Genomic DNA, 19,842 nt, shown 5'->3' on the forward strand with positions numbered 1-19,842 from the left:
ATTTCATTGCCAACACTTAGTTCTGTTACAGCTTAAGTAAATGTCCCTCTGGGTCACACAGTGCTAGATCATTAAATTTAGACTCTGTTTCATTAGCATCTTATATACAATTCCCTTAAGTTTTTCCTAAATTTAATGGTATAATAAAATGCTGGAAACAAGCTTAGCAAGGACAAATGTCTAGTGGCAAACTGGCTCCACAAACGATGTTGGAATTGTCTTGTGAAAGAGAGGTGGCAATGTGAGAGGGGAATGGCTGACATAATGCAAAAAAAAGCAGAAAATAACATTTATTCCATAGGCAAAATTTTGTTCTAAGTTCACTTTGCACTGTATTATCAAAATAAACATTGCAAATTCCAGAAAGAATATTCCAACATAAGAGAAAGCATTTTACTGAACTCATAAAAAGCATTCAGGTTCAGCACTCTCCCTGCAATTGTGCTGACATTTTTTGTTGATTGTCAAGGTTTCTCTTAATGTATTTTTCCACTGGCATCATCATGGCATCCTCAAATGTCCTTCAGATAAGAAATATTGAATGGCTGTGCTGATGCTGTTTAGTCTCAAGAAACTTCGTTCTGAAGTGACTCCCTGAGCTAAAGACAAATAAGGAGGTGGAACTTGGGCAGAGGGGCCATTAAAATGAAGCAGCCTCCTGCTTCAACCCTTCTGATTGTAATTTTAATTGCTGGCACCAAGGATACCTGCCTGAGGTCAGAGGAGCCCTTGTTTAAATTGCAGATCAAATTGTGATAACAAATATTGACTGCAATATTAACCCCAGGTCTGTCTGGGGAAGTCCTTGTGGAGCTGGGCACTCAAGAGGGCCAGCAAGCTCAGATTTAAAAAAAAATTTTTGTGATTTCCTCTTGGACACTAGGAGGTACAGGAGTGCTCCTAATTCACAATCTGGAGCCCTACCCTGGGCTTCAAACAGGCCTTGTATTGATTCTCAATATTTTTATTGAGTTGCAGTCAGTTAAATACTAAATTGCCCAATGGAGGCAAAAATAAATTCTCAAAATCTGCGTATCGCCTATCTCACACAGCTTTAAATTATCGGCAAGCTGCAGAGTTTGTTTAATTCTATGAAGCAAAAAGTCATCTCTTAAATAACGCTCTACACTCCAAGAATCAGCTAGGAAGACCATAAGGTAGTATCCGTAATTAAGTTGAAGTGTTTTGCTTAATTTTTATCTATACCATATTGCCAAGCATCTTTGGTGGACAATTCATAGGCTTTTCTTTCTTGGACTAAACTTTATATTTTATAGTGTGCTTTCAACCACATAGTTGGCATCTTGGTCATCCAGAAATTCATCTGCTTGTTCAAGAAAAATATCAGTATATGCGCCTGTGAAGATGTGACAAATGAGTCTGTCTCTTAGCCTGTTGTGCAATCTTTGGAGCCTAGCTCAATAATTCACTTGAAGTATATTGGCCCGGATTTTGCGGTAGTAATGATAGCAAAACTGTCAGTGTCCGCTGTCATTGCTCTGCTGAAACTGACAGCAACTTCCTCAGTCCACACATTGCGAACCAGTGCACTTGCTCTTTGCTATTCCACTGCCGAATACGCCTGCCCTGCATGGGAAAGATCTACTCATGTTAAGAAGATGGATGCTGCTCTGAATGCAAGCTGCTGACTTATCACAGGTTGTTTAAAACCAACAAACACCAACAGCCTATATATCCTGGTGGGTATCGGTTCCCCTGATATAAGAAGAATGGTAGCCAGCAAGAAAGAGCGACGCCATCAAACATCAGATGAGAAGCACCTTCTATATGGTCATACACCTATATGCAGCCGCCTAAAGTCAAGGAAGAGCTTCATGAACAGTGTTTTTCCATTACAATCAACCCCATCTGAAGCCCGCATCGCCTTGTGGAAAGACCGGCTCACCAGTCTCGAACAACCTCCAGCGATGGAAATTCTACCGGATGAAAGCCTTCCCCCAGGTACTAATTGCAACTGGGCAACCTGGAAGTGCCTTAACAGACTTAGGACTGGTGTAGGTCGTTCAAAGGTGTCACTAAGCAAATGGGGATATACAACCAGCCCGACAACCTGTGAATGTGGAACTGAGTCACAGACTATGCAACATCTCCTGCAATGCCTCTCACTAGGGGAACCCTGCACTGTTGCAGATCTTGCTGAATTCAACAACAAGGTGCAAAAATGTGTCCAGTTCTGGCTGGGCCATGTATAGACTGTCTGTGGACACGATAAGAAGAAGAGTCCACACATGCAGAATAACGCAGAAATCCAGAAATTGCTGTCAACGATCCTATGCTTCTCCAGAGGATACGCTGTCGAGGCATTCCCCAGACTACAATCAGTGGGAAATCTATGAATTGATGAGAACTTGCATTATTATGCTGTTAGTCTTCCTGTTAAAAATCTCTTGTAAAAGTTACACCTCATTGAATGATAGTGATAAACTAACATCATAGTTACTGCTAAATATTTTGAAAAGCTATTCTATATTTGTGAACTGTCAAATTTGTACATTATGTTAAAAAAATTCCACATGTTTAAAAATATTTTTAAAGTTTGTTTAGCAGTATTTTAGCTTCTATTGTGATTCAAATCAATTTATCATTTATTTTGCTACCCGAAATTTTTAATTAACAGTAAAGGGATTCAGTCCTTTTAACTTCCAGGTTTACTGTCTATGAGAATACTTCACTGTGATTGACTGCTTACCTTGCTTACTGACATCACTGCTGCTGCATGCCCGGAGATCCCCAAGACTTGGCGTTAGATTTAAACTGCTGGGAAAGGGGAAGCCCGCACCACAGCACAGAGATCACTGAATGATTGAGATCAGCAGTATGCGCCACTGCTTTGCTGCTGAATGCAACATTCAGTCTATGTCTGCCTTTCACTGATGTTGCAGAATCTAGAAGAATGTTTCCTAATAGGAAAAGGGAAAAGATCTTCCACAATACCTGAACTAATATAAATAATGCTATTCTAGCATATGGCCAAAAGTCTACATAGGGAATTTCAGTTGACTAGTGCCCCTGAAATCACATATTTCTGCTTTGATGAATAGATATGGGTAAAAAGCACCTTTTAAACAGTGCTGCCTATCCCTGAGGACGGACGTTGAAATGGACGTCATGGAATTTCCAAAGGGTGACATTTTCCCATTTTAATTCCATTGAAAGTACAGGCACTCATTAAGTGTGTTAATGCTGGGGTGCTTCTCTAGTGGAATGCTGATATATATCCCTGTCCTCTTAAAAATATGATTGCTCTCTGAAGGCCTCCTTGAACCCAGGAATTTCAGGGCCTACAGCCTAGCTGAACATATTCCCCTAATAGGTAACTAATGCAATGAGAAGTTACATGTTCTCTGAGGACATTGCAGATCATGTTTACACAAGCTATCTTGGTGTATTAGCATTAGATCGTGGAGTACAATTACAGTTTTGCATCATAGTTCAAGACAGCTAGATTAGGGGTGAAGTTGAATTAGCGCAAATCAAGCTCAGTGCATCTAGAAGCAAATGTTACAAATGTTACTTGTTCGTTCAAACAGAAGGCATGGTAAAAATTTCAGGAAAAAATGCACTTAGATTTTGATTCACAGTGTCAGCAGTTGATTAATGAGAAAATAGTCATTCATTTTATAGGACAAAAACTTAATTAAAAAAGATCTTAGAATAAACTTACTCAAGTAAATTTAATTAAAATTTGCTAGTTATATTGCAAAATGGCATCATTTATATTGATTCAGAATAATTCTATTAGCCTGGAAATTAGAATTGACAATATTATGACAGTCTTTATCTTTTGCTTTAGTGTAGGCTCTAATTCATTTCAAATAAGCCTCAGTCAAAGTGACAAATAGAGGAATGCCGTATAAATGTGTTAAGCATTCGCTTGATAATAATGCCAAAATAATTTCTTGGATACGGTAAGCTCTTATGTAAATTGAGGAATATTTATAGAACTATGCAAGCTATCAAATGTTAAAAAACTGACATAAAGTAAAAAAAGAAATTGGATGGCAATTTGCCACTTAAGGCAATTAAATTACGTTAGATAAAAAGGGTTCAGAATTGGATAGCCCCCAAAATAGGATTGGAGATTGCAGAGTGTGATTAACTCATGCCCGTTCAATGCAATGCAGGCGGCATGCTAACTTCATGCTGCCTGCACATTTGTCTGATTGCTGCATGCAGCCAATGCTAATCACACCACTCATTGGCTGCACACATTTGCAGGGGGATAGAAATTGTAATTGCTTAGCATTACTTAAAATTAGCCTGTACCTAAAAGGGAGGTGTTTTGCAGCTGGAGAAGGTATTGACAGTCATGCAGGAACTGAATTGGACTTGGGAAAAAGTGAAGAATGGCACAACATGGGGCACAACAGGCTCCAAGATTTTTAGAAGTTGCACTGGAGGGCTTCGTGGAGGATGTAGATAGTAAGAGAAATATGCAGTGGCAGCAGGGAACCAGGACCGACACTCAAAAAGTAGTGGGAGCAGATATCAGTGGGGGTCAATGCCAGGAATCAAGCCCTGATGACCTGGATGCAGTGCGGTAAGATACTCTATGATCTCACATGACTGGTTAAGGTAAGTGGATGCACCTTCAAATGCCACATCCTGTCAACTAACCCATTAGCCTCAGCCACTGCATAAATCACTGCATCTCCAACACTCACCTTCCAACAATTTCTGTCAGTTAGGATTCACACCTGACATTGCTATGCTTCAGTTCACAGTTAGCACTGCTTCAGGCCTCACGCTTACATTTCACAGCTTGTACACACTGCCAATTATTCAGTCATAAGAGCCACATCAGCAAAATAGATTGCACAACTCTGGCTAACACTATTCCCTTTGTGGGACAAGGTGATGCATAACCAAAGTTAGCAAAAGTTAACCAGAAGGTAGAGGTGAGCCTATATATCCTATGGTGAGGTGAGAGTGACTGCCCTTGACATCAAAGTAGCATTTGACCAAGTGGGATCAAGGAGCCCAAGTAAAATTCAAGTCAATGAGAATCAGGAGGAAAGCCCTCCACTTAGGATAGTGTGTTTGGCCCAACCATCTTCAGTTCTCCTTCATCAAAAACTTTCCTTCCAATATAAGTACAGAATTGAGGATGTTCGCTGATGATTGCACAATGTTCAGTGCCATTTACAACTCCTGAGATACTGAAGCAGTCCATGTCCAAATGCAACAAGATCTGGACAACATTCAGACTTGGGCTAATAAGTAGCAAATATCTTGTGGCTATACACAATGCTAGGAAATGCCAATCCCTAACGAGAGAATTTAACCATCTCCCTTGATAGTCAACCGCATTACCATTGGTTGGGAGGTGATGGCGTAGTGGTATTGTCTGGATTAATAATCCAGAGACCCAGGGGAATCCTCTGGGGAGCTGGGTTCGAATCCCACCACAGCAGATGGTGGAATTTGAATTCAATAAAAATCTGGAATTAAAAAGTCTAATGATAACCAGGAAACAATTGTTGATTGTCATAAAAACCCATCTGGTTCACTAATGCCCTTTAGGGAAAGAAATCTGCCATCCTTACCTGGTCTGGCAATGGTTGATGACTCTTAAATGGCCTAGCAAGACACTCAGTTGTATCAAACCACTCCAAAGCCTCAAAAAAGGAATGAAACTTGATGGATCACCTGGCATCGATCTAGGCACTAGAAACAACAATGGCAAACTCGCTGGTGTGAAGTCCTCCTTACTAACATGTGGGTACTAATGCCAAAATTGGGAGAGCTGCACCACAGTCAAGCAACAGCCTGGCATAGTCATCCTCACAGAATCATATCTTACAGATAATGTCCCAGACACCATCATTATCATCCCTGGGTATGTCCTGTCCCAGCAGTGGCAGCACAGTGGTATACAGTTGGGAGGGAGTCACCCTGGGAGTCCTCAACATCGACTCCGGTCCCCATGGCATCAGGTCAAACAAAGGCAAGGAAACCTCCTGCTGGTTACCATCTATCGCCCTCCCTCAGCTGATGAAACAGTATTGCTCCACATTGAACACCACTTGGAGGAAGCACTGAGGGTGGCAAAGGTGCTGAATGCACTCTGGTTGGATTACTTTAATGTCCATCAACAAGAGTGGCTCGGTAGCACCATTACTGGAGCTGGCTGAGCCCTAACAAGAGGGAAAAGCAATTATTGACCACATCCTCATCAACCTGCCTGATGCAGATGCATCTGCCTATGACAGTATCGGTAAGAGTGACCACCATACAGTCCATGTGGAGACGAAATGTTGCCTTCACATTCAGGATACCCTCATGTTGTGCGGCACGACCACTGTGCTAAATGGGATAGATTTCAAACAGATCTAGCAACTCAAGACTGGGCATCCATGAGGCACTGTGGGCTATCAGCAGCAGCAGAATTGTACTCGAGCACAATCTGCAACCTCATGGCCCACCATACCCCCCACTCTGCCATTACCACCAAGCAAGGGGGTCAACCCTGGTTCAATCGGGAGGGCATGCCAGGAGCAGCACCAGTCATACCTGGTGAAGCCATAATACAGGACTACTTGCATGCCAAACAGCGTAAGCAGCAAATGATAGAGCTAAGCGATCCCACAACCAATGGATCAGATCTGAACTCTGCAGTCCTGCCATATCCAGTTGTGAATTGTGGTGGACAATTAAACAACTCACCCAGCACATCAGTTCAAAAGATAAGGCTGAAGCATTCGCAACAATCTTCAGTCAGAAGTGCTGAGTGGATGATCCATCTCGGCCTCCTCCGGAGGTCCCCAGCATCACAGATGTCAGTCTTCAGCCAATTCAATTAACTCCACATGATATCAAGAAATGGCTGAAGGCCGTGGATATTGCAAAGGCTATGAGCCCTGACAATATTCTGGCAATAATACTGAAGACTTGTGCTCCAGAGCTTGCTGCGCCCGTAGCCAATTTGTTCCAGTACAGTTACAATACTGGCACCTACCCAACTATGTGGACAATTGCCCAGGTATGTCCTGTACAAAAAAGCAGGATAAATTCAACCCAGTCAGTTACCGCCCCATCAGTCTACTCTCAATCATCAGTAAAGTAATGGAAGGGGTCATCAACAGTGCTATCAAGCGACACTTGCTTAGCAAATACCTGCTCATTGATGCCCAGTTTGGGTTCTGCCAGGGCCACTCAGCTCCTGGCCTCGCTACAGCCTTGGTTCAAACATGGACAAAAGAGCTGAACATCTGAGGTGTGGTGAGAGTGACTGCCCTTGACATCAAGGCCACATTTGACCGAGTGTGGTATCAAGGAGCCCTAGCAAAACTGGAGTCAATGGGAATCAAGGGGAAAACTCTCCACTGGTTGGAGTCATACCTAGCACAAAGGAAGATGGTTGTGGTTGTTGGACGTCAGTCATCTCAGCTCCAGGACATCACTGCTGGAGTTGCTCAGGGTAGTGTCTTCAACCCAACCATCTTCAGCTGCTTCATCAATGACATTCCTTCCATCGTAAGGTCAGAAGTGGGGATGTTTGCTGATGATTTCACAATGTTCAGCACCATTCGCGAATCCTCAGATACTGAAGCGGTCCATGTCCAAATGCAGCAAGACCTGACCAATATCCGGGCTTGGGCTGACAAGTGACAAGTAACATTCGCGCCACACAAGTGTCAGGCAATGATCATCTCCAACAAGACAGAATCCAACCATCGCTCTTTGACAATCAATGGCATTACCATCACTGAATCCCCCACTGTCAAAATCCTGGGGTTACCATTGACCAGAAACTGAACTGGACTAGCCATATAAAAACTGTGGCTACAAGAGCAGGTCAGAGGCTAGGAATCCCCCAATGAGTAACTTACCTCCTGACTCCCCAAAGCCTGTCCACCAACTGCAAGGCACAATGCTGGCTCAGTCAGCGAAGCCCGTGTCCCATGAATCAATTTTTAAAAAATCCTCCACCATCAACATCCTGGGGGTTACCATTGAGTAGAAACTTAACTGGCCCATCCATAGAAACACTGTGGTACAGGAGCAGATCAGAGGCTGGGAATTCTGTTCCACATAACGCATCTCCTGACTCTCCAAAGCCGGTCCACCATCTACAAGGCACAGTCAGGATGTGATGGGATACTCCCCACTTACCTGGATGAGTGCAACTCTAACATCACTCAAGAAGCACAACACCATTCAGGTCAAAGTGGCCTGTTGATTGGCACCCCATCCACCTACTTAAACATTCATTTGCTTCACCATTAAAGCAGAGTAGCTGCAGTTTGTACCATCTACAAGATGCAATACAGCAACTTGCCAACAAGGCCAGGGAGAAGGGAGTGCACAAGGTGCAAAACACTGGGGCCCGAGGGCTAGGGGTGTCCAGACTCAAGTCCTCCTTTACTATATAAAAACTCAATGTTAGTTAATCGTTCCAAAGTGAGCTGTTATTTCCTACCACCTCCCGCTCATTCCTCCGCCAGTGATAAGCGGGCGTGAGGATTGGAGACTGGCAGAGAGGGCGGGGGAGCTATGCTTGATTGACATGAGGTTTTGTCTTTCCATTGGTCTATGGCACTGTCCCTCAATCAAACACCTGGACAGGAATGGTTGGTCTCGGGTGGGCGGGTACGGACACGTACGTGGCTGGTGGAGGTGTTAAAGCACTATATACATGAGGCACTGGGAAGGCAAAGTGTAACCACAAGTCTACAAACCTGTTTAGTTCCTTTGGACTTTAAATTAACTGCTTCGTATAAGCTAAGAATTAAAGTGTGCAAATACTGGAATTTAAAAAGGGATTATATTTGATTCACAATTTTCCCTCTCAAATTCCTTATTTAGGCCTATACAATGTAACTTCCTTTTACATTTGCATTGCCTGGCATATTCCAAATAATTCGGAATTATATTTTGAGGTGATGGTTTTTCAAACAATACCTATTGGTATTTTATTGAATATCCAGCTCCTGGTAGGTAACAGATCATATGGACTTTGATTTGAAACCTGCAACTTTGAAAGCCCTCACTGGAACGGTTTCCAAAACAAAATAAAAACAGCTCTTTTTTTTAAAGGAAGCAAGTAACTGAACCTCAGATGCTTGCTATTGTTAATTTGTACCTGTGGGCTGTTTGTGTTACTGAAGCGTTTTATTGAACTCAAGCAGTGGAACCCAGGTCATTGTTTACTGAACAGAAGTGCACTGCATTCGAAGCTGTGTTACAGTTAGTCAGAAAATTCATAACATATATAATTTATCCGATGTAGTATCCATCAGGCACTTTGCACAGTAAAGCTCAGCTCAGAGTTGAGTAGGGCACTGAGATTACAATCTGGTTCAGCTTGAGACAATGAATAAGGAGCAAGATGGAATGGTGCTGTTTTCACATACCTAACTGGAGGATATTACAACTCTTACAATTCAGATGAGGAGGCTGGCAATTGAGAGGCGAGGGAGGTGTAGTAAGAGTTGGTAGAGAGGTTAGAGCTGGGTGCACTCAACATATATGTGAAAGCTGGCAAGCACAGGAATGGGAACAGAAGCCATTGTTGGAGAAGTTCTGTCTACAATCAAACTGGTAATACTGGGACCATGTGAGGGAAATCTCACTGAGCTGGACAAATTAGAGGAGGGCTGGAATAGGGGGACCACATCAAAAGGTGCAGGAAGATCAAGGCTAGGCAGGCACTTCAGTCACAGTCACAGAGGATGTCATTGCGACTTGGCTAGGAGCTATTTCAGAGCTGTGGGAGTGGCAGAATCCCGATTAGACAGATTCAAAAATGGACTTGCAAGAAGGATGGGCACTGGAGACAACAACATGTTCAGAGGAAAGGGACGTTGGAGATAAACTGGTAGTTTGCAAGGACGAGGGGTTGAGAGTTGTTTTCTTTAGGAGAGGAGTTTCAAATGTGGAGGGGACAATATCTGCGGATAGTGAATGTTATAAACCACTTCAGCTAGCATGGGGACCAGGAGAGGAAGTTGAGTGGTCAGCAGCTTAGTGGGAGTGGAGTGAATAGGGTGGAAAAGTCAGGAAGTTATTCTAAATCGGCATAAAACACCAATTCACCCCCGCCTAGAGTATTGTGTTCAATTCTGAACACCACACTTCAGGAAGGATGTGAAGATTTTGGAGAGGCAATAGTAGAGATTTACTAGAATGATTCCAGGGATAGGGGAATTATAGCTACACAAGCTGTTCTCCTTAGAGCAGGAATGGTGAAGAAGAGATTTGATAGATATATTTAAAACCAGGAAGGGTTTAGAAAGAGGAAATAAAGAGAAACTGTTTCCAATAGCTGAAAGGTCAAGAACCAGAAGAGACAAAATTAAGGTAAATAACAAATGAACAGAGGCAACCTGAGGATAAACCTCTTTTTTGCAATGAAGGGTTGGAATGCTCTGCCTGACAAGGTCATGGAAACAGGGGGCTGAATTTTCCTGTTGGTGTGGTGGGGTGGGCCCCGTATGCCCATACGTAAAATGCGCATGATGATGTTGGGCGAGCGTGCCGACATCACCGTGCACCATCGTGATATTTAGCTGGGCGGGCATGCGTAGATCTCCGATGCGCGCCCGCCATTAACTAATGGGCCACTTAAGGCCCTTAAGACGCCAATCGACGTTCGATCTTCAGGTCGGCGCACAGATGCAACGGGCAGGCGGGTAGGACACCTCATCCACGGGCGGGATAAGAGTGCTCAGCGGGGTCGTGTGCCCTGCCAAATATTGACATTTCAAATTTTCTGATACTTACGTGTATGATCTGCAATACGTCAAAACGCATACCAGCTGCTTGGTCTGGACTCACAGCCTTCAGGTCAGGACTCTGCAGTGAGGAATCTTTTTTGGGCCTGCAGATTTCAGGAAGCCTTCCCTTAGCCTGGGAATGGGAGCTGAACTGTCCACTGTAGGCAGATCCTCTGAGGAGGAAGGGAGGGCCAGAAGGGGGAGGAAGCCAGGCGTGCATATTCAGCCTCCAGGGGAGGCACCTTTGGGAGGACAGGCATAGGCGCAAGGCCAAGAGGTGGGTCAAGGCGGCAGGGGCCCCAGAAGATGCCACTATCCTGCTGCCAGGGTACAGGCGGTGAAACAGCTACCTCAATATGTCTGAGGTATAGTGCCGAAGGAGGCTCCGTCTCTCAAGGGAGACAGTCAACTATATCTGTCTGATTATTGGGCCTGGGATCCCCACTAACTGTGTGGGTGGACACCTCTTGCCAATGGCTCTAAAGGTCACAGCTGTCCTCAAACTTTATGCCTCTGGCTCCTTCTAGGGCTCAGTGGGTGACTGTTGTGGTGTCTCCCAATCAGCTGTCCACACTTGTGTCAAGCAGGTTACTGACGCTCTGTTCAGCTGTGCATTAACCTTCATCCATTTCTGTTGGGATCAGGCAAGCCAGACATAGTGAGCCAGAGGCTTTGTGGCCATTGCTGGCTTCCCCCACGTCCAAGGTGCAATAGACTGCACACATGTGGTCATCAAGGCGCCAGTGGGTGAGCCCGGTGCCTTCATCAACAGGAAGGGCTTCCACTCCATGAACGTGCAGATAGTGTGTGATCACAGGATGCTGATTCTGCAAGTGTGTGCATGGTACCCAGGCAGCTCCCATGACGCCTACATTCCCAGACACTCCCGGGTGCCAGGGTTCTTCAGTGCTCCAGCCCGGCTTGATGGATGGCTGCTGGGTGACAACGGCTATCCCCTCAGAAGGTGGCTCATGACGCCTCTCCACCATCCAACATCAGAAGCTGAGCAGCGGTACAATAGGAGCCATGCCTCCACAAGGGCTGTGGTGGAAAGAGCCATTGGTCTTCTCAGGATGCGCTTCCGGCACTTGGACCGCTCAGGGGGTGCACTCCAGTACCCCACAGATCATGAGTCACTAATCGTGGTTGTATGCTGTGCTCCACACAATCTTGCGCTGGAAAGGGGGTACTTATTAGATGATGAAGATGTCGACACAGTGGCTGTGACTGCACACGATGAGTCCAGCAGTGATTCTGATGATGAGCACGCACAGGGAAATGCTGAGGGGGTAGACGCTGACCTGGGCATACTCCAGGGAGGCAGGGACACCTGGGAGGCTTTAATTCAATGCGCCTTCAGCTAGTGCACCACATATGGATCTCCAGGACAAGCTTGGGCTGTAGGCTCCATACTCGATACCTAAGTGCAAAATCTGCCTGGTTGAGAACATTAAATGAGGTTTTTATTAATAAAACTGGATGTCCCACAGAACACTCAGAACATTTTTGGAAACCATCCACCTGCAGAAGAAAAGAGGTACCCTCAGCCATGGTGACATGTCTGAATTTAATATTACAACCAAAGAAACTTAATGAAACAAAATGACAAAGGTGAATCCAAGAAAGGGGTGAAATATATTTTTATATTTCACCCCTTTCTTGGATTCACTCAGTTCGGTCGAAGGGTCATGGGGACTCGAAACGTCAACTCTTTTCCTCTCCGCCGATGCTGCCAGACCTGCTGAGTTTTTCCAGGTAATTCTGTTTTTGTTTTGGATTTCCAGCAACCGCAGTTTTTTTGTTTTTAAAATGACAAAGGTGTTCAAAATCACACCAACTCATAAAGACTTCATTGCGGGCCAACACAAAAGCACCAGTTATAAACCCATGGTGTGTCCAAGGTGCCCTATGTTTATGTTTCTGGGTGCTATGTCTTGGTGCTTCCCCTCACTGGGAATGGCATCTGAGCCAGCCTGCTGACTCTGCTGTCCTGTTGGCCTTGATGACCTTGGCAGTCGTCCTCTTGCCCATGGAGCCTGTGCTGGCCCCACTTTGGAGGGAGATGCCAGTTCCACAGCTGGCTTCTCCCCTGTCATCGCACATCACTAGATGCCATGGTCACTGGCCAAGGGGAGGAGGGTCTGCCGCCCTCATCTGGAGTGCCCTCATAGGAGCCCGCAGAGATGACAGACAGATGCTGCACCGACGTGAGGTCGCTTCGGACCTCCCTGCTCACCATGGATGGATGGGCACCAAGCTGGGAAACTTGGTGCCCAGACCATCTCCCACATTGGCAATGACCAGCTGAGATAAATGCCGATGTGAGGGCTTGCTGGTCTGAGCGCATTTCCAGGAATCCCTCATGGGTCCCCTGGAGGAGCCTCTCCATGAGATTGGCACTCTCTCCATGGAGGACGCATGGCGCTCGGCCATGAGGCTCATTGCTTCTGTGATTGCGTAGACTCCTCCACCATGGACACCAAGCCAAGCATAGCCTCATGTATCTCCCCCAGATGCTCCCGCACACCCAGCTGCATTTCCTGCCCCTGCTGCATCCCGGACGACTCCAGAGGCACATCATCTGGCACAGACTGAGCATGTGCCTTGTCCCCTGCAGTCCTCTGACTGCTGGCGCCATGGGCACTCTCTGTCTCTGCCAGCTCCTCCAGCGCCTGTGAAGTGTCCACAGCTGTGCCCGGGCCACTAGCCAATGTTTGAATTCACACCGAGGTGCTAGTTTCTGCACTGGTACCTGCCTGGCAGAGATGGTGTTATGCTGGCGAGACTTCAGAGCCCTCAGGTCCTGAGAAGGGGCCTCTGCTTCTCTTCCTCCTGGCCCTGCTCCATTGATGCTGAAGGAAAGAACAAGTGCATTGGATCAGTTAACGTGGAGACAATTACAATGTGCACCCCTGCCCCCCGGACCATTATGCACTCATCCCTCCATAAGCAATGGTGAAGCCATGTTGCAAACTTCAATCACGGAATATTCAGCACTGCCATGGCTGCTGGGAGAACAATGCTGACCTCACTGCTGGGCATACGTACCTGCCTGTGGCATCCCAGCCACCGACACCGGTGGACCTGGGCGCATGGCACCTCTCCAAATCTTGGGCCTCCTGTTCGAAGTGACTGAGAATCATCAACTGGACCAGCCCTCCGCCAGTCTTCACCAGCTCGGCGGCATTATGTGCATTCTTGTCCTGAAAAGGAGAGAAGATCATTGATCGCTGCTACTTGCACCTCTTCTCAGACGACCCACCCCAACCAGAGTGGGATATTGCATGGCTCCACTGTCTCCTCATCCCGCTGGCTTAATTAATTTAGACTGGGACTCCATCAGAGCTGCTAGCCAATCACTCTGTATTTCCAGCAGTGCCAGGTTTGACCAGTGGCCACTGTTGCAACTGCTAGCTGTCCCCATGAAGAATAGTGATGGATCCCCAAAATCAGATATGTCAAGGATCTTGGCTGAGCCTGCCTAGCAGAACCTGCCAATAGGAGGCAGGGGGTAGGGCCTGTGTTTTAGAGGCCAGGAAGCATTATAGGCTTAAATGGGATGTATAATCTTGGGGGTGAGGTTTCCTCCAATGTGTACAGGGACCTACCACCCACCTGCTTCCTGCTTACAAGGCCTGTGCGGTGAAAGCTGCTGGGTAGCTCACCTTGCTTCTGCCTTCCCCTGCTTCATGTATTGTAACTCTTTCGAGTACAAACACGTTTCCATCTGTTTCAGATGAAGTTACATTGTTTCATAGTTTGCCATTGTGAGATTTGAACTCTTGATCTTGGGGGTTACAAACCCAGTACCATAACCACTTGGCTATTTAGGTCAAGCCTGCTTCATGTATTGTAACTCTTTCGAGTACAAACCTGTTTCCATCTGTTTCAGATGAGGTTACATTGTTTCATAGTTTGCCATTGTGAGATTTGAACTCTTGATCTTGGGGTTATAAGCCCAGTACCATAACCACTTGGCTATTTAGGCCAAGTTAAGGAGATGTAACTCTTTCGAGTACAAACCTGTTTCCATCTGTTTCAGATGAAGTTACATTGTTTCATCGTTTGCCATTGTGAGATTCGAACTCTTGATGTTGGGGTTACAAACCCAGTACCATAACCACTTGGCTATTTAGGCCAAGCCTGCTTCATGTATTGTAACTCTTTTGAGTACAAACATGTTTCCATCTGTTTTTTCAGATGAAGTTACATTGTTTCATAGCTTGCCATTGTGAGATTTGAACTCCTGATCTTGGGGTTACAAGCCCAGTACCATAACCACTTGGCTATTTAGGCCAAGCATAAAGTTATGTTGTTTCATAGTTTGCAAGTGTGAGATTTGAATTCTTGATCTTGGGGTTATAAGCCCAGTACCATAACCACTTGGCTATTTAGGCCAAGTTAAGGAGATGTAACTCTTTTGAGTACAAACCCGTTTCCATCTGTTTCAGATGAAGTTACATTGTTTCATAGTTTGCCATTGTGAGATTTGAACTCTTGATCTTGGGGTTACAAACCCAGTACCATAACCACTTGGCTATTTAGGCCAAGCCTGCTTCATGTATTGTAACTCTTTCGAGTACAAACCTGTTTCCATCTGTTTCAGATGAAGTTACATTGTTTCATAGTTTGCCATTGTGAGATTTGAACTCTTGATCTTGGGGTTACAAACCCAGTACCATAACCACTTGGCTATTTAGGCCAAGCCTGCTTCATGTATTGTAACTCTTTTGAGTACAAACATGTTTCCATCTGTTTTTTCAGATGAAGTTACATTGTTTCATAGCTTGCCATTGTGAGAATTGAAATCCTGATCTTGGGGTTACAAGCCCAGTACAATAACCACTTGGCTATTTAGGCCAAGCATAAAGTTACGTTGTTTCATAGTTTGCCATTGTGAGATTTGAACTCTTGATCTTGGGGTTACAAACCCAGTACCATAACCACTTGGCTATTTAGGCCAAGCATAAAGTTACGTTGTTTCATAGTTTGCCATTGTGAGATTTGAACTCTTGATAATCTTTTAAATCTTGATACTCTTTTGAGTAAACCTGTTTCCATCTGTTTCAGATGAAGTTACATTGTTTCATAGTTTGCCATTGCGAGATTTGAACTCTTGATCTTAGGGTTACAAACCCAGTGCCATAACCACTTGGCTATTTAGGCCAAGCATAAAGTTGCGTTGTTTCATAGTTTGCCATTGTGAGATTTGAACTCTTGATCTTGGGGTTATAAGCCCAGTACCATAACCACTTGGCTATTAAGGCAAAGTTAAGGAGATGTAACTCTTTCGAGTACAAACCTGTTTCCATCTGTTTCAGATGAAGTTACATTGTTTCATAGTTTGCCATTGTGAGAGTTGGACTCTTGATCTTGGGGTTACAAACCCAGTACCATAACCACTTGGCTATTTAGGCCAAGCCTGCTTCATGTATTGTAACTCTTTCGAGTACAAACCTGTTTCCATCTGTTTCAGATGAAGTGACATTGTTTCATAGTTTGCCATTGTGAGATTTGAACTCTTGATCTTGGGGTTACAAACCCAGTACCATAACCACTTGGCTATTTAGGCCAAGCATAAAGTTACGTTGTTTCATAGTTTGCCATTGTGAGATTTGAACTCTTGATCTTGGGGTTATAAGCCCAGTACCATAACCACTTGGCTATTTAGGCCAAGTTAAGGAGGTGTAACTCTTTCGAGTACAAACCTGTTTCCATCTGTTTCAGATGAAGTTACATTGTTTCATAGTTTGCCATTGTGAGAGTTGAACTCTTGATCTTGGGGTTACAAACCCAGTACCATAACCACTTGGCTATTTAGGTCAAGCCTGCTTCATGTATTGTAACTCTTTCGAGAACAAACCTGTTTCCATCTGTTTCAGATGAAGTTACATTGTTTCATAGTTTGCCATTGTGAGATTTGAACTCTTGATCTTGGGGTTACAACCCCAGTACCATAACCACTTGGCTATTTAGGCCAAGCCTGCTTCATGTATTGTAACTCTTTCGAGTACAAACCCATTTCCATCTGTTTCAGATGAAGTTACATTGTTTCATAGTTTGCCATTGTGAGATTTGAACTCTGGATCTTGGGGGTACAAACCCAGTACCATAACAACTTGGCTATTTAGGCCAAGCATAAAGTTACGTTGTTTCATAGTTTGCCATTGTGAGATTTGAACTCTTGATCTTGGGGTTACAAACCCAGTACCATAACCACTTGGCTATTTAGGCCAAGCATAAAGTTACGTTGTTTCATAGTTTGCCATTGTGAGATTTGAACTCTTGATCTTGGGGTTACAAACCCAGTAGCATAACCACGTGGCTATTTAGGCCAAGCCTGCTTCATGTATTGTAACTCTTTCGAGTACAAACCTGTTTCCATCTGTTTCAGATGAAGTTACATTGTTTCATAGTTTGCCATTGTGAGATTTGAACTCTTGATCTTGGGGTTACTAACCCAGTACCATAACCACTTGGCTATTTAGACCAAGCCTGCTTCATGTATTGTAACTCTTTCGAGTACAAACTCATTTCCATCTGTTTCAGATGAAGTTACATTGTTTCATAGTTTACCAGTGTGAGATTTGAACTCTTGATCTTGGGATTACAAACGCAGTACCGTAACCACTTGGCTATTTAGGCCAAGCCCAAACATGTTTCCATCTGTTCCTTTTCAGATGAAGTTACATTGTTTCATAGTTTGCCATTGTGAGATTTGAACTCTTGATCTTGGGGTTACAAACCCAGTACCATAACCACTTGGCTATTTAGGTCATGCCTGCTTCATGTATTGTAACTCTTTCGAGTACAAACCTGTTTCCATCTGTTTCAGATGAAGTTACATTGTTTCATAGTTTGCCATTGTGAGATTTGAACTCTTGATCTTGGGGTTACAAACCCAGTACCATAACCACTTGGCTATTTAGGCCAAGCCTGCTTCATGTATTGTAACTCTTTCGAGTACAAACCCTTTTCCATCTGTTCCTATTCAGATGAAGTGACATTGTTTCATAGTTTGCCATTGTGAGATTTGAACTCTTGATCTTGGGGTTACAACCCCAGTACCATAACCACTTGGCTATTTAGGCCAAGCCTGCTTCATGTATTGTAACTCTTTCGAGTACAAACCCATTTCCATCTGTTTCAGATGAAGTGACATTGTTTCATAGTTTGCCATTGTGAGATTTGAACTCTTGATCTTGGGGTTATAAGCCCAGTACCATAACCACTTGGCTATTTAGGCCAAGTTAAGGAGGTGTAACTCTTTTGAGTACAAACCTGTTTCCATCTGTTTCAGATGAAGTTACATTGTTTCATAGTTTGCCATTGTGAGAGTTGAACTCTTGATCTTGGGGTTACAAACCCAGTACCATAAACACTTGGCTATTTAGGCCAAGCCTGCTTCATGTATTGTAACTCTTTCGAGTACAAACCCTTTTTCATCTGTTCCTATTCAGATGAACTGACATTCTTTCATAGTTTGCCATTGTGAGATTTGAACTCTTGATCTTGGGGTTACAAACACAGTACCATAACCACTTGGCTATTTAGGCCAAGCATAAAGTTACGTTGTTTCATAGTTTGCCATTGTGAGATTTGAACTCTTGATCTTGGGGTTAGAAGCCCAGTACCATGACCACTTGGCTATTTAGGCCAAGTTAAGGAGATGTAACTCTTTTGAGTACAAACCTGTTTCCGTCTGTTTCAGATGAAGTTACATTGTTTCATAGTTTGCCATTGTGAGATTTGAACTCTTGATCTTGGGGTTACAAACCCAGTACCATAACCACTTGGCTATTTAGGCCAAGCCTGCTTCATGTATTGTAACTCTTTCGAGTACAAACCTGTTTCCATCTGTTTCAGATGAAGTTACATTGTTTCATAGTTTGCCATTGTGAGATTTGAACTCTTGATGTTGGGGTTACAAACCCAGTACCATAACCACTTGGCTATTTAGGCCAAGCCTGCTTCATGTATTGTAACTCTTTTGACTACAAGCATGTTTCCATCTGTTTTTTCAGATGAAGTTACATTGTTTCATAGCTTGCCATTGTGAGATTTGAACTCCTGATCTTGGGGTTACAAGCCCAGTACCATAACCACTTGGCTATTTAGGCCAAGCATAAAGTTACGTTGTTTCATAGTTTGCCAGTGTGAGATTTGAACTCTTGATCTTGGGCTTATAAGCCCAGTACCATAACCACTTGGTTATTTAGGCCAAGTTAAGGAGATGTAACTCTTTTGAGTACAAACCCGTTTCCATCTGTTTCAGATGAAGTTACATTGTTTCATAGTTTGCTATTGTGAGATTTGAACTCTTGATACTCTTTTGAGTAAACCTGTTTCCATCTGTTTCAGATGAAATTACATTGTTTCATAGTTTGCTATTGTGAGATTTGAACTCTTGATCTCTTAATCTTAGGGTTACAAACCCAGTACCATAACCACTTGGCTATTTAGGCCAAGCCTGCTTCCTGTATTGTAACTCTTTTGAGTACAAACAGGTTTCCATCTGTTTTTTCAGTTGAAGTTACATTGTTTCATAGCTTGCCATTGTGAGATTTGAACTCCTGATCTTGGGGTTACAAGCCCAGTACCATAACCACTTGGCTATTTAGGCCAAGCATAAAGTTATGTTGTTTCATAGTTTGTCATTGTGAGATTTGAACTCTTGATCTTGGGGTTACAAACCCAGTACCATAACCACTTGGCTATTTAGGCCAAGCATAAAGTTATGTTGTTTCATAGTTTGCCATTGTGAGATTTGAACTCTTTATAATCTTTTAAATCTTGATACTCTTTTGAGTAAACCTGTTTCCATCTGTTTCAGATGAAGTGACATTGTTTCATAGTTTGCCATTGTGAGATTTGAACTCTTGATCTTAGGGTTACAAACCCAGTACCATAACCACTTGGCTATTTAGGCCAAGCATAAAGTTACGTTGTTTCATAGTTTGCCATTGTGAGATTTGAACTCTTGATCTTGGGGTTATAAGCCCAGTACCATAACCACTTGGCTATTAAGGCCAAGCTAAGGAGATGTAACTCTTTTGAGTACAAACCCGTTTCCATCTGTTTCAGATGAAGTTACATTGTTTCA

This window comes from Carcharodon carcharias, chromosome 8 (genome assembly GCF_017639515.1).
Source record: "Carcharodon carcharias isolate sCarCar2 chromosome 8, sCarCar2.pri, whole genome shotgun sequence".
NCBI lineage: Eukaryota > Metazoa > Chordata > Chondrichthyes > Lamniformes > Lamnidae > Carcharodon > Carcharodon carcharias.